General features: G+C 36.4%; 1 protein-coding gene across 3 annotated transcripts in view; it reads left to right on the forward strand.

Moving 5' to 3' along the window:
• Positions 1-13,835, forward strand: part of Grid2 (glutamate ionotropic receptor delta type subunit 2) — a 1,574,882-nt gene that overhangs the window by 328,176 nt on the left and 1,232,871 nt on the right. The window lies entirely within an intron of this gene.

The following is a 13,835-nucleotide window of genomic DNA, read 5'->3' on the forward strand; positions in this document are numbered from 1 at the left end:
ATATGAATTTTTGAAAACCTATAGTGTGGTTTATCTCTCTCCTTATTCACTCTCGTACCCTGTGCTTCATTCATCTAAGATAGTTTTATCCCTGCTGATACACTGTGAGCCCTTAGTGTCAGTGATCCTGCCTCCTTTTAGCTCTTCCACATGTCCCATAGAAATTCCATGGCTTGGGTTTGTATTCTAGATGAAGCATACATATTTGATGGTTCAAAGATTCTGTCTCCAAAGAGGATAACAGCAAAGTATGGCCTTCTGTGTCTGCTTTATTTTACCCAGAATGATTATGTCCAGCTCCAGCCAATGACCTGACAATTTTCTAACTTAATTTTTCTTTGAAAAATAATATCCCGTTCTATAAATAATCTTTATTTTCATTATCTATTCATCAGCAGATGGGTGTTTAGCTATTTTCATTTCCTGATAATTGTGAATAGTCAATGAATGAACAGACATATCTCTGATGTGCAGATATTTTTAGTGGGAATGGAGTCCTATAGAAAAATACCTTAAAGTGGTATAATTTTTGGAAAACCTCAACATATTTCATAGTGTATGGAACCGTTTTCACTCCCACCACATTTTTATAAATCCATGACAGAATTCATTGTCATCTTTTTATTTTCCTTTTCCTACTTTTCTTTCTGTTTTTTTAAAGTTTAGTCATTCTGACTGAAGTAAGATGAAACATAACTTTAGTGTGCCTTTCCTTCATGGTGAATAAAGTAGACATGTGTGTGTGTGCCTCTCTCTCTCTCTCTCTCTCTCTCTCTCTCTCTCTCTCTCTCTATCTCTATCTATCTCTCTCTGTGTGTGTGTGTGTGTGTATTATGTAGTTTGTGTGTATGCCATCCATACAAAAATGAGTTAATATTTAAAATGAATTTACCCATTTATTCTGCAACAATGCCCCTATTATAAAACATAAATTTGCAAATAAATACAAATTCTAATGATAGAATTGCATTTTGTCCTTTATTGGTCAGTGGAACCTTATAAACCTTAAACATTAAGAGCTACTGCCCATACTCTTGTATATACTTCAAAACTTGGCAGTAAAACAGTATTAGTGAAGACCCACATATGCGTAGAGAAATTACGCTGTTACTGACCTATTAGTTTCGTCTGCCCTGAATAGATTTCATGATTATAGAAGGTGTTATGCTACCTCCCAGAATAATAAAGTAATCAACATTTTCAGTCAGCTCTGAAACTGAGGACTATAATAATGGGTGGCCTAGCAGACATCTCAACAGATGCAATAGTAGAATAGAATTCACTGGAATAAACAGTACTTTCCTACTGGACTTAGTCTCACTCCACAAGATGAAACCTGTACCTGGCAACATCATCAGACCAAGAATCTGTTGTTAGATGCTAGTAGAGAATCTCCTACTGTTAATATGCTGAATTGGCATGTAATAATTGACTTCTCATGATGTACACAATGCCTATAGATTAGAATATTTTTCAACATTTATCAGAGAAACATATTTTCTGAAGATGGTGATAAACACAGAAACACACAATGGGCAAACACACAGAGAATAAGATAATGGGTGTAAACCAGACACACTGAAACTAATAGAAAAGAAACTGGGGAAAACCCTTGAGGACATGGGCACAGGGGAAAGGTCCCTAAACAGAACACCAATAGCTTATGCTCTAAGATCAAGAATTGACAAATGGGACCTCATAAACTTACAAAATTTCTGTAAGGCAAAGGACACTGTTAAAAGGACAAAATGGCAACCAACAAATTGGGAAAGGATATTCACCAACCCTACATCTGATAGAGGGCTAATATCCAATATATACAAAGAACTAAAGAAGTTAGACCCCAGGGAAACAAATAACCCTATTAAAAAATGGGGTACAGATCTAAAAAACGAATTTTCACCTGAAGAAATTCGGATGGCCGAGAGGCACCTTAAGAAGTGCTCAACATCATTAGTCATTAGGGAAATGCAAATCAAAACAACCCAGAGATTTCATCTTACACCAGTCAGAATGGCTAAGGTCAAAAACTCAGGAGACAGCAGGTGTTGGTGAGGATGTGGAGAAAGAGGAATACCCCTCCACTGCTGGTGGGGATGTAAGATCGTACAACCACTTTGGAAATAAGTCTGGAGGTTCCTCAGAAAACTGACATGACACTTCCGGAGGACCCTGCTATACCTCTCCTGGGCATATACCCAAAGGATTCCACAGCATGCAATAAGGACACATGCTCCATTATGTTCATAGCAGCCTTATTTATAATAGCAAGAAGCTGGAAAGAACCCAGATGTCCCTCAAAGGAGGAATGGATACAGAAAATGTGGTATATTTACACAATGGAATACTACTCAGCAATTAGAAACAATGAATTCACAAAATTTTTAGGCAAATGGTTTGATCTGGAAAATATCATCCTAAGTGAGGTAACCCAATCACAAAAGAATACACATGGAATGCAGTCTCTGATAAGTGAATATTAGTTAGCCCAGAAGCTCTGACTACCCAAGGCACAAATAGCATAACAAATGATTCCCATGAAGAAGTATGGAGAGGGTCCTGATCCTGGAAAGGATTGATCCAATGTTAGAGGAGAGTATCAGGACAGAGAAAATAGAGAGAGGTGATTGGAGAATGGGTGGAGAGAAGAAGGTTTATGGGACATTTGGGGAGAGGGGATCTTGGAAAGGGGAAATCATTTGGAATATAAACAAAGAATATAGAAAATAAAAATATTTAAAAAATTAAAAAAATAAAAGCATATTCAATTTTAAAGTAAAAAAAAAAGATAATGGGTGGACAATTGGGCATGAATTCCCCACTCCTATATGAGGAACTATCAAAAAACAATAGCTTCTTAGAGAAGGACATCAGTTTTTTCTAATAATTTGTATAGCTGCTGATGAGTGGAAGAGGAGTGGAAGGGCACATATCCAAAATTTTTTGTGCAATACAAGTTTATTTCATTGGGAAAAACAAAGACACAAAGTTGGATGAGCAGGGAGAAGGATGGATCTGGGAATAGGTGGGGCTGAGAAAGCAGATAAGATCAATGTATGTTTTATAAAATTCTGGGACCTCATAAAATTACAAAGTTTCTGTAAGGCAAAGGGCACCATCAAGAGGACAAATCGGCAACCAACAAATTGGGAAATGATCTTCACCAATCCTACATCAGATAGAGGGCTAATATCCAATATATATAAAGAACTCAAGAAGTTAGACTCCAGAAAACCAAACAACCCTATTAAAAAATGGGGTACAGAGTTAAACAAAGAATTCACACCAGAAGAACTTCGGATGGCGGAGAAGCATCTTAAAAAATGTTCAACTTCATTAGTCATTAGGGAAATGCAAATCAAAACAACCCTAAGATTTCATCTTACACCAGTCAGAATGGCTAAGATTAAAAATTCAGGAGACAGCAGGTGTTGGAGAGGGTGTGGAGAAAGAGGAACACTCCTCCACTGCTGGTGGGGTTGCAAATTGGTACAACCACTCTGGAAATCAGTCTGGCGGTTCCTCCGAAAACTGGGCACCTCACTTCCAGAAGATCCTGCTATACCACTCCTGGGCATATACCCAGAAGACTCCCCACCATGTAATAAGGATACATGTTCTACTATGTTCATAGCAGCCCTATTTATAATTGCCAGATGCTGGAAAGAACCCAGGTATCCCTCAACAGAAGAGTGGATGCAAAAAATGTGGTATATCTACACAATGGAGTACTATTCAGCCATTAGAAACAATGAATTCATGAAATTCGTAGGCAAATGGATGGAGCTAGAGAATATCATACTAAGTGAGGTAACCCAGACTCAAAAGGTGAATCATGGTATGCACTCACTAATAAGTGGATAATAACCTAGAAAACTGGAATACCCAAAACATAATCCACACATCAAATGAGGTACAAGAAGAAAGGAGGAGTGGTCCCTGGTTCTGGAAAGACTCAGTGAAACAGTATTCAGCAAAACCAGAACGGGGAAGTGGGAAGGGGTGGGTGGGAGGACAGGGGAAGAGAAGGGGGCTTATGGGACTTTCGGGGAGTGGGGGGGCTAGAAAAGGGGAAATCATTTGAAATGTAAATAAATTATATCGAATAAAAAAAAATTCTCAAAGAACAAATTCAAAATTTTTAAGAATGTCTGGAGAACACATAATCAATATTTTGATAAAATGTTAAAATTATGGCTTTTTAAATATATTTAGGTGAATGGCTGATTCTTACATTTTTGCATTATTACTTTAGGTTTGATAATAATGAAGAATATATGTTCTATAATTTAATTAAAATTTATTGATTTTTCTATGCTTTATTTGAAATAACCTCTTTTGGGAAGTTCTAACAACTAATTAGTCAAACCTTACTTAGCATATAAGTTCACCAGTGATTACCACTGTGCTCATGAGCTCATTATGCATAAGCAACGCAAAGCTGGCAAACATAATGAGATTACTTAGCAGCACATAGTTTATGTGCTAGTGTCTGCATTTCTCTAAAGACCACAACACATTGCAGTAGCGACTCAGCACTTAGATATTCTGACATGGGTGAGTTTCTAATCCACTAACCATCTCTCAGCCAATAAAATTATGACATAAAAGGAGTCACTTAAAATATCTGCCAGTAGATTAACTACAATATTAACTAAGAGCAAAATATCTGCTCATATGATGAAGGTCAACAATAAATTCTAACCCATCACATGAACCTCCCAATTCATATTAGATGAAAATAGATAACAATCATATGTATTTAAAACAGTTAAATAAGCATATATAGAGAATATGAATTATTAATTGTATTACTCAAATAAATTATTAATCATAAGCAATGGTTTCTCCTTATTTTACCATAATTTTAGGAGAACTTCCTTCCAAAAATGTTATATCAATATATTTTGCCATTCTTAAAATTTAATATATACTTTTAAGAACATAACATATAACTTAATGTATTTTTAGGTAGAGACTCCAAAGTTCAAGAACATAAATACATTAATACATTTGTTTAGTTCAATGTTCCACACCTTGGAAGTCTGAAACTATTCCATAGTTACCTTTCCAGGGGTTCGTCATTTAGTATCTGGTTTTCTGTCTCTGATTTTGACTCTTCAATGTGTGTACTTCATGATTGGAATCATAATGAATTTGCCTGTTTTTCAATTAATTAATTAATTTTTGCTGAAACCCTCAAGCTTCTTCCTGTTCAAATGCATGCTGTTTTCACTCAAATATTATAGGATTCCCATTTCATATGCATCCATACAACATGCATATTAAGAAATGAACCACTTTACAATGTTTTTGTTATACCAATATGAAGCAATGTTCTTACAGTCATTCAGTCACATTCTCACAAATGTTCCAGGAGCCTTGAATTATATGGTAAACATCTTGTCTTGGCCTGATGGCTTATAATTACTTATTCTCTTTACCTTGAATAGAGCCATAAGTTTCCATCCTTGCTGCACTAGTTCATTGCAAAGAGATGCCTCTCTGATGAAGGTTTGCAGTGGCAATATATAAGTAAACCTATATATTCATAAAGTGGCTTGTTTGATCATTTCTCAATGCATACAACAGAATTAAGTTCTTTTCACACCCCAATTTTTATGACTTTCTTTGTCATAGTCCTTTAAAGGAATTTATAATAAGAGGCTTAGATTCTATGAGAGACATTGGTTAAAATCACAATATTTGTACCTTTGGGACAAGAAACAAGGTCTTGGCTGCCAGATTTATACTCTGTATCATGGGACTCACGGCTGAACAAGACTACCAGTGTCTTTTCTCCACAAGTCATGTGCATATGAATCCTAACCAAAAGTTAGAAAACTCAGTTTAGGTAGATTTCTACTTATATTTAAAGTCAGACTCTAAGAGAGACATTAATACACAGGTGCTATATTAAGTTATTGTTTAAACATGCAAAAATCAACCTGGTGTCTGTTTCTTCTGTGTTAATCTGTTCATGTTAAAACAATATGGAAAATAATTTTACAAAATTTAATACATATTTCAGAAAGTTTTTATCATTACATTTATTAGACATTTATTTATTTATTTATTTATTTATTTATTTATTCATGTTTATTGAGATAAGGTCTCTCTATATAGCTCTGGCCAGCTCAAGACTCACTATGTAATTGTATTGGCCTCAAACTCAAAAGATCTATTTATTTCTGTTTCCTCAGTGATGTCATTACATAATCTTCCTATGTTCGTATGGTTCTACAGGAAAATGTATTTTGTAATTTCATTCATGTTCAATCTACAGTTTTTTTGTGGTTATCATAATAAGGTTTACAGAGATTATTTTAAATTTATCCAATTTTATCTTCAATAATATTTTTAAAAGTCTGGTTCTTAACATTTAAAGTTTCACCTCTCCAATTGGTTGGTGCAACAAAATTATAGCTTTATATATAATATATCCAAAATCAAAAAGTATTTTTAATGTATTAATATCTTAAATCATATAGAAACAATATAATTAGGTGTAAATCTCAGCCACATTATTACTGCCATTATAGCTTATAGGTGTTTACCTTGACAGCAGCCTTATTTTTTATCATAGCTTTATTTACGTTCTCTCATTTCTAGCCACTAGCCTACCTTCACCACCATTTCCACAGTAAATGCAATGTAACAAGTTTACAAATTAAAAATTTCAAATGTTTTGATTATTTTTCCCTTTTGGAAAGACAGCTATGATAGGCTTAGTGATCTGAACTTATAAATATTTTCTATAAGTCTTTTAGATATATATGATCATGCCCTTGGTAATACACAATTTTGATAGGACATCCACCTCTGTTTTTACTTAGGATATAAATTGAGAAGCCATTTTCATTTCCAAGACTGTTTCTTTGCCTTTGGGTTTCAATAGTTTGGTAATAAGGATTTTTTGCATGAATAATTTAGTTTATTATGTTTCATTATATTTGACATGGCTGGATATTTACATTCATACCTTTCATAAAACTATGGAAATCTGCCATAAGTATTAACTATAAGTTAATATATATAATTATATATATTATATACTAATGCCTACATTTTACTCTCCTTCCTAGACACACAATTCAATAATTATAAGGCTTAAATCCTCTGCTTTATATTTTAAATGTTTGACTACCTATTACACATACATTGTATTGTCCACTAATTGTTTTTGAAATCTGATTCTTTAGTACCAGTTGGGAGCTACCTTTGAAGACCCCCTTGATCACTCAATGTTTTCTGTTTATATATAACTGAAGGATAAATATGTATTCATATGAGACAAACACTCAAATAACTTTTCAATTAGTAAGTTATTATATTCTGTCATTTGTGTTTATATGTGTATGTGTTTGTATATTTTTATACATACATGTATACTATTGTGTACTATAATTCAATCTGAGCAACTTTTGATAAATTGTTTACCAGAATGCCAAGGCAGGATTAGAAAATATAAATTCATATTTGAAATAATCCTCAATTTCATCTTTGTAATATTTCATTAACATTCAGTTTAAATATACTTTTTGTCTTTATAAAACAAACAGGATACAGCCAAAGTCTATTTTGTTCTGGTTATTTAACTTGAAGTAATAATGATAATTTTCAATACTCATGGTTTTTCCTCATGTATTACCTCAGCCACGGGAAAATGCACATTTTAAGCATATGTTACTGCAAGTATCATCAAACTAAAATAGCAGAAATGCTCTGCATATCCTTTCCAGGTCATTAAGTGTGACCAGTAATAAAGCTTAAGTGAAGCAATTTGTTATGGTGGAAACTCTTAGTAATTCTTCATGGAATCAGGAGGACAGATTCCACAGTGTCAAGGAAAAATCAAACTAATGAAGCAATTTAATTAAAATTAATTGAGTATGATTCTGTCTCTTAAATATGAGATTGATGTTAGGAGATTTTAATTTATTTCCCTTAGGGTAATCTAATATACATGCTTTCCTATATTTCTTCCTAGATATTTTCCTGAAATCAAACTTTTATAGATAATTATGATTTAAAACTCTAAGACTTCTAAAACAAGTGTGCAGTCATTTACTATCCTGCATGGGGAGATTGTATTATATATTTTCTTTAGCATTCTAAGAGAAAATAGTTTATAATATAGACTCTAACTTAGCTGAGAAGCAATCATGTCTTAAAGCTTGCTGTAGTTACATTAACATATAACGTAATCTTCCTAGAAAATCTGCACAAGCAAACCTGATAGTTTTAGTTCAACAGGATACATTCTTATTCTTGTGGCCTCCCACAGGTGTACTGCTTGGTAGGGCTCAGTCAGATGAGTGTCCTGGTGGTAAGGAAAACCAGTACACACAGTCAGACAGAGCACTTACTGCACTTTCATATTCAGCACTGGACATTCTACCTTCTTCATATAAGGGGCTTTATTCTTCCAGAAGTGAAATAATTAGCTTGCGTTTTGGTCCTCCACACTGTACCTGTTTATGCATAGAAATTCTAATTCTCTTATCAGGTTGTCAGTATTTGTAATTAAAATATTCACTGGGTTTGAAAATGCAACTTCAAAGAGTTAGATACAATTGCATCTGAATAGGAATATGTTCTGCAATCTCCTAGGAAACATATTTAGTATGCATCATATAGGTTGACAATATTTTGAGTGCAATGAAAGACAAATTCTTTTCAAACAGATTTATACTCTTCCAATGTTACTTATTATATGTGTTGATAACAGTGTTGTGGGAATTGTATCTTCTAAATTGTAAATCTTTAGTTAATATCTTTGAATTTTTTTATACATTTAATAGTGGATCCAACTCTTTTAGTTTCCAGGTACACCCGTTAAAGTTAGAGGCAGATCCTCACAGTCAACCATTGGACTGAGCATGGAGTCCACAAAGAATGAGTTAGAGATAGGACTGAATGAGCTGAGTTTGCAACCCCATAGGAAGAACAACAATGTGAATAAACCAAATCCCCCAGAGCTCACAGGGACTAAACCACCAAACCAGGAGTAAACATGGAGAGACCCATGGCTCTGCATATGTAGCAGAGGATGGCCTTGATGGGCATCAATAGGAGGAGAGTTGCTTGGTCCTGTGAAGGCTTGATGCCCCAATGTAGGGGAACTCAAGGGTGGGGAGACAGGAGTGGGTGGGTGGGTGAGGTAACACCCTCATAGAAGCAGGAGGAGGGGAAATAGGATAGGGGGTTTCTGGAGGGGGAACTGGGAAAGGGGATAGCATTTGAAATGTAAGTAAAGAAAATGCCCAATAAAAGAAAAGAAAAAAAAAACATACATCTCAGAGTAAAGAGCACTCTGAAATGGACACGCTATTTTCAACCAAGTCAAGGGAAGCAGGAAATAGGGGATAAGGCACCATGTCCCTTGGTCCTAGAAAGCTGACTGTGCTTGAAGGGATGAAGAAAGGACAGACACATACAGAAAAGTTGGGATTGAGTGTCTTGTGCTCACTTTAATGGAGTGATATCTATCATGAAACAACCCAGAAGCCTGGCACATCCATTATATACAGCCCAAGAAGGAGGGGTTAACTAGTTCTGGTGGGAGGCCTCTCAAAGGGTGGAGTCACAGGTTGTAATTATCCATGAGGAAGGAGCTGCAGTTGCTAAATTTTTGCAAAACCTGGACAATCGTTCATAAACACCTGTATTTGAACCAGAAAGAGGTTTGCCATGCCTTTGAGCCTCACTTGGAGGAATGCTTTGAGAAAGGCCGTGGGTCTGAGGAATTGCCTCTCGGCAATAATACGTACTCATTCAGTGTTTCATCCACTGCTTACATAATTACTCAAGGGTACTTTTGCCCCCCATACTAAGGAAAAGCGTATAATTAAATAGTGTTTTTTTGTTAATTTCTAATTTGACTTTCCTTCAAGATGCACAGCAAACTCTCTGAAGAAAGCTGGACATGAGTGCTAACTGTCAGGGCTAACAATTCAAGGTGGTATTCTTTGGGGATAGCAAAAATTCAGGGTTGTAGCCTATATTCTCCAGTAATTATTTCTGACATCCAAGGGACAATTTCTTTCTGTTTTTTCCTCTCTCATGAAAGTATAACAGTCAGCCGGGCTGTGGTGGCACATGGCTTTAATCCCAGCACTTGAGAAGCAGAGGCAGGTTTCTGAGTTCGAGGCCAGCCTGGTCTACAGAGTGACTTCCAGGACAGCCAGGACTACACAGAGAAACCCTGTCTCGAATACAACAAAAAACAAACAAACAAACAAACAAACAAAAAAAAAAGTATAACAGTCAAGATTTCCTCTTCTTTTTAGAGTTACCGCTTTAATGCCTTCATTTACAACATGGGTGAAAAACATGACATAGAAATATCTTGCTTCTACTTTTTTTATTTATTCGATATATTTTTTATTTACATTTCAAATGATTTCCTCTTTTCTGGCTTTCCATTCCCCGAAAGTCACATAAGCCCTCTTACCTCCCCCTCTTTCCTCCCCCTCTTCCCCCATCTACCCCTTCCCACTTCCGTGATCTTGAATTCCCCTATACTGCTGCACTGAGTCTTTCCAGAACCAGGGGCCACTCCTCCATTCCTCTTGGACACCATTTACTATGTGGATTATGTCTTGGGTATTCCAAGTTTCTAGGTTAATATCCACGTAACAGTGAGTGCATACCATGATTGATCTTTTGAGACTGGGTTGCCTCACTTAGTATGATGTTCTCCAGCTCCATCCATTTGTCTAAGAATTTCATGAATTCATTGTTTCCAATGGCTGAATAGTACTCTATTGTGTAAATATACCACATTTTTTGTATCCATTTCTCCGTTGAGGGACACCTGGGTTCTTTCCAACTTCTGGCTATTGCAAATAGGGCTGCTATGAACATAGTGGAGCATGTGTCCTTATTGCATCCTGGGGAATCCTCTGGTATATGCCCAGGAGTGGTATAGCAGGGTCCTCTGGAAGTGCCATGCCCAGATTTGTGAGGAACCTCCAGACTGATTTCCAAAGTGGTTGCACCATCTTGCAATTCCACCAGCAATGGAGGAGTGTTCCTCTTTCTCCATATCCTCCCCAACACCTGCTGTCTCCTGAGTTTTTAACCTTAGCCATTCTGACTGGTGTAAGGTGAAATCTCAGGGTTGTTTTGATTTGCATTTCCCGAATGACTAATGATGTTGAACATTTCTTAAGGTGCTTCTCAGCCATCTGAAGTTCTTTATGTGAAAATTCTTTGTTTAGCTCTGTACCCCATTTTTAATAGGGTTATTTGGTTCTCTAGGGTCTACCTTCTTGAGTTCTTTGTTTCTACTTTTAAAAACGTTCTACTTATCATTACATCTGTGTCTAGGTTAATGAAGTATTTATTCTATTGGGGAAATTTTAATACATTGACATTTTCTCCATTGTGACTTTATGTATTAGTTTTAGGTAGAAAAGAAAATCAATAACCCCAACCTAGGAAGAGGTGAACTGGAAACTATTCTATATTATGAAACTCTATCAACTGGGCACTGTCAGCATGGGAGGCTAAATACACAGGCATCATATGGAGAGCTGAAACGGGGTAACTTCAGGCAGAAGGTATCTTTTTAAAGAACATTCCGATAAAAAGCTTCAACAGCAGGGCATATCTCTGGCATGCTGGGAACAGTAGTTGACCGAACAAATCAACATATAACAGTTGGATAGTTGGATTCAGGAGGGAATATATCAGACTATAAACCAAATGAGGCTTATGAACAGCAGCCAGGGTTACAAATCAAAAGCCATTAAATATGTATGCCATGTGGGTCTACTGATGAAAGCAGTAGTGGTATTCGATCCGGGTTTTCATGAATGAAGGCAGGAGTAGAATGGTGAGTGGACAGCAGGAATTGTCATTAACTTCTGGAGTAGATATTATGAAGAATTTGGAAGAATATTAATTTTTATCAGTTGTCTATTTAGCCTCATTCCCACATTCTGTTAGGTAACTGAGTTTAAATTAAATATATAGGTAATCTCACTTCAAATAATAGAGTACTTCCAATAAGTCAGCACTTTTTCATTTATTTTTTATTATATATATTTATTTACACTCCATAGTTTATTTCCCCATCCTCTCTCCAACTTTTCCATATCCCATAACTCCTCCCCATCCCCCTGTCCCCACACCCCATTACACCTGTCCTTTAAACTCCTTGGGGCTTCGAGTCTCTTGAGGGTTACGTGCATTATTTCTGAATAAACACAGACCCAGCAGTTCTCTGCTGTATGTGTGTTGGGGCCTCATATCAGTTGGTGTATGTGGCCTATTTGGTGGTCCAGTGCTTGAGAGATCTCAAGGGTCCGGATTAATGGAGACTGCTGGTTTTCCTACAGGGTCGCCCTTCTCAGCTTCTTTCAGCCTTTCCCAAATTAAACCCCAGGGGTCAGCAGCTTCTGTCCGTTAGTTGGGTGCACATATCTGCATCTGACTATTTTAGCTGCTTGTTGGATCTTGCTAGGTCCAACATGCTAGGTCCTGTTTTGTGAGTGTTCCATAGCTTCAGTAATAGTGTTAGGCCTTGGGACCTCCCCTTGAGCTGGATCCCACTTTGGGCCTGTTGCTGTCCAGCCTTCATTTCCTCAGGCTCTTCTTCATTTCCATCCATGTAATTTTTTCAGAGAGTAACAATTAAAAGTACAGAATACCCAAGATACAGTCCTCAGAACTTAAAAAGGTCAACAAGCTCAAGTGAGGACACTTGGGAGGGAGAAGAAAGCAATCACAAGAAGGGAGAAGGGTGGCACCTGAGAGGGGAAGTGGACATGGGTGGTGGTTGGGAAACGTGATCTGGTATTGGGAAAAGGACTGAAGCCCTGAGGGCCAGGTGAAAGAATTGGAACAGGCAACTTTGGGAGGTAGGGGTGTGGGGCCCCTCCAGAATACACCAGAGACCTGAGAGAGAGACTCTCAGGACTGAAAGGGAGGAACCTTAGATGAACAGTAGGGAGAGGGAACTTATAGAGCCCACCTCTAGCAGGAAGACAGGGCATCAAATGAGGGAGGAGGGTATCCCATGTTCACAACTCTGACCCATAATTCTGCACTTTGAGAAACTGGGATGTCAGTCCTTATACTTACCATGACTGCTGAAGTTGTGGAAGTGTCTTCAAAGCTGCTGAGATTGGTAGAACCAGATTTCTGCCTTCTGTTAATGAAGTGATTAAAAAGAAACTTCACTAGGCTGTATACAGAAAGAACAATAAATCATTAACACTGTGGTGTGGGTTTTAATAGTCTTTGATTAATCTATAATCTACCACTATGGCAATACTCTTCGTTAATGGAATTTGCAATTAGATAGTTATTTGAAACACAATTCATTTTATATTTATTAAATGTTCTGCATGCTGTTATGTTGTCATTAGGTAGCATTTAGCAACCTGATCATTAAAGCAGCAAGAAGGGTCACAGACATCATTTCCAAGAGTTCTAACTGTATTCTAAAATATTTTGTTTAATAAATTTAATGCTATGACTCGGACACCAGATGTGTTCTAATAAAAACGTATTTTCTCTAAATTTTTAACATGTTCCTCCATGTTGATAAACATCAAGCTATTAACCATTTTGAACTCATTTTTATGATCACAAACACTCTGTATAACTGTGTTAATCTATCAAGACAGTTTTAGGTTTCTTTAGTTTTAGTAATACAGTATTATTTGCTTTTATCATCCCTATGAACAATATTTCATAAAATAACTTCATTGAATAATGGTTTATTTTTCCTTCTAAACCTTCTTTAGAGGGTTTGGGCCACCATTATATGGCCACATGAATTTGGGCAGAATACTTTGGGAGTTTTGAGTGTTGGGGTCAAA

The sequence above is a fragment of the Apodemus sylvaticus genome, chromosome 2, assembly GCF_947179515.1.
Source record: "Apodemus sylvaticus chromosome 2, mApoSyl1.1, whole genome shotgun sequence".
Taxonomy (NCBI): domain Eukaryota; kingdom Metazoa; phylum Chordata; class Mammalia; order Rodentia; family Muridae; genus Apodemus; species Apodemus sylvaticus.